The following is a 2,952-nucleotide window of genomic DNA, read 5'->3' as shown; positions in this document are numbered from 1 at the left end:
CAGCTTCTGTGCAGATTAAACATTTCCTGGGAGGTGCCTCCTCTGCACCAAGGCCTGGCAATGTGGCATGTGCTTGTTCCGGAGGAGTAGGGAGGGGAAGTGGCTATGGGGTTGTTACACCTCAGTTGGAAGTGGTCACCTTGACAGTGTGGGACACAAGGTGGGTAAATTACAGTGGGGGAAAGGTCACCGTCAATGGAAGGAGTGGGCACCTCTGAGGATGAGGGAAGAGGTGGGGGAGGGACCAGCTCCTAAGCAGTTCTGTGAGGGATTCTCACCTTGTGCCTCCCCTGGGAGAGAAATGGGCCTCGGTCCCCTTCCTCCTCTCGCACCCCGAAGCGGGCCCAGTTTTCTCCTTGCCCTGGCATGTAGGAGGATTCCGGATGGAAGTCGCAAGTCACTGCAGCCTTGGACCAGGCCTTCCTTCCTGCCCCAGTTCCTCCATGTGCAAGATGGGATTAGTCTCACTTCCTTCATAGAAATAAAGCGGATGGGAGACCATATGCCGAAGGGGAAGCAAGGCAGTGGAATGGGGAAAGTGCTGGCCAGCGAGGCTGCTACCCCTGCAGTCTGTTTCCTCCTCCCCTTCCAGAGGTTGGGACAAGATGGCCTCCGACCGCCCCCCCCCCTCCCCCCCACCAGCCCTGAGAAGCTCGCAAAGAGATGGCAGTCCAGAGATTGCTGTGGATCTGCAAGTCCTAAAATGCGGGCCTGATGTCTGCTCGTCTGCCTGAGCTCCAGCCCTCTCCGTTCCGCCTCTTTGCTTCTCAGTTTTCAGTACGTCTGCCCTCTGTTCCAGCACCTGCACACACTTCACGACACAGTCTCATCAAATCTCGAGGGTACATCTGGCCTTCCCAGTTGGACGGCAAGTTCAAGGGTGGATCATGCCCTTGGTTCCTCTGCAGAAGCTTGCACAAGCTGGTAGCCTCGGGAGGGCCCTGCCCCCACCCCACCGCCACCAGCAAGCTGCCCACTTTCTGAGTCCAGCTTCTGCAGGCTGAGCATCAGCAATTGGCGCAGATGCTTGGGGAAGCCGACCTCACCTGGTGCCTTAACCCCCAGGGCTGCTGGCGCAGGAAGCACAGGACTCCTGCGAGGGGCCAGGAGGCTTTCCCTCGAGATTTGGCAAAACTCCCCACTTTCTTTTGTCAGCCTTCTGTCCTCAGGATGGTTAGTCCTATCCTTGATCCCTCAAGAGTGCTTTTAGAGAGCCTCTGCTAACACCACGGCCCTCTGCCTGTATAGAACCCTATAGAAAGTCTACAGGAAAAGGTGGCCTTGAGATGTGGAGGAAATGGGCCAGGGAGGGGGAGTGAGACTTTTTTTTTTCTTTTTACTATGTTGCTTTTATCTTAACTTATTGAGCGCCTACTATATGCCAGTCACCGTGCTAGATGCTTTAGTCACCTGCAGGTTTCAAACTAAGAAAAGCTTAGGAAAGAGCCCTTACCAAAATTAATAAAAAGTTGTCATATATGTGGGGACCGAGCCTCACAAAGTTGTATAAAGAACAGCGCAGGTCATATTGTCCCCACCGTTCAGAAGAGGAGGTACAGGTCTCTGCCAGAATTCCACATCATATAAGATGCAAGTCTCGCTCTGGGGTTTCTAGTGACACTTTGGAGCCACAAAATTCTCTGTCAGGGGAGGAGCCATCCACATTGCAGGATGTTAGCAACACCTCTGGCCTCTACCTATCAAATACCAGTATCTCCCCTCCGGATGAGACAGCCAAAAATGTCTCCAGACAGTGTCAAATGTCCCTGGGGGGGAGGGGGGCGGTCAAATCGCCCCAGTGGAGGAGGACGGCTCTCTCCTTTGCAGCCCTGGCACTGCAAAGGGTACTTTGATGTGCATACCCCACCCCCGCAAAACAGCGCCTTGTCCCAGAGGGGTTGACGGACTGGCCAAAGATTGTGCTTTCTGTGACCGACATAATAGCATCTTCCATCTTTATTCTAGTTCCCTTGTTAGCTCTGCACGACTTTATACTCCCTGGAACAGGTGTGTTTATGTGCACACACCTGCCTTACTCCACTCAGCTTCCTGCCACACCTCCCAATCTGTTCTCCTTCCTTCAGTCTCAGTTAAGTCCTGCACAGAAAGCACTACTGGACATACCTGTGTGTGCCCAGCAGTGTTCCCACCTCGGAAGGCAGCCAGGGCTGACAGCAGAGCCTTCCATGCTCCTCGAGTCAGGCCAGGTGGGAGTTGCTAGCTGGAGTATCACAACCACACTCTGAACATCGACCAAGCCCCCTTAGCAGCTAATTAGCCCTGCCGTGCACCGTAGATACAGTTTATCATCTGGCTGTGCACCACAGCCAACCTCCCTGCCTAGAAGACTCAGCGGCTGTCACCGTGATCGGCTGTGCTGCTGTTTCAGTGGCAGGAGCTTTGATGCAGAACAGACCCCAGGCTCTGCGAGCTGAGCCAGCCCAAGGTTGAGAGAGTGTGCGAGGCAGCAGGTGCAGACGCGAGAGCAGCCTCAGGCTGAGTGATCGCTGAGGCACCCCAAAGGCCCGAAGAAGTTAGGTAGGCCTGGACCTCCCGCCCCTCCCGGCAAACCTCTGCGCTCCCGGCTAGGAACGGGGAAAGCCACGCTTCCGGATGCCCTCTCTGGCAGCACATGCTGCCACCTGGCATAATAAGTAGCCCATTCTGTCCCTGGGGTTCCTGAGCCTGAAGACCTGTGTCTGGTTAACACGTATCTGTTAAATGATTAAAAACCTGACAGTCACTTGATAGAATAAGCCGGGCTAATCAATGCGGGCAGTGTCGGAGGCTCCAGAATTGACAAGGACACTTTCAATCTTGTTCCTGACGTCTGAGACATGTACCTAGAAGCCACACAGAATTCTGGTCTTTGCTATTTCATTTCTTAAAGACTGAGTTTATCCAAAGTCCTCCCCGATCGAATCTCTTCCTCTGGGAAAGCTCCTTTCAGCA

This window comes from Pteropus alecto, unplaced genomic scaffold (genome assembly GCF_000325575.1).
Source record: "Pteropus alecto unplaced genomic scaffold, ASM32557v1 scaffold157, whole genome shotgun sequence".
Classification (NCBI taxonomy): Eukaryota; Metazoa; Chordata; class Mammalia; order Chiroptera; family Pteropodidae; genus Pteropus; species Pteropus alecto.
Note: the sequence above shows the minus strand (reverse complement) of the source record.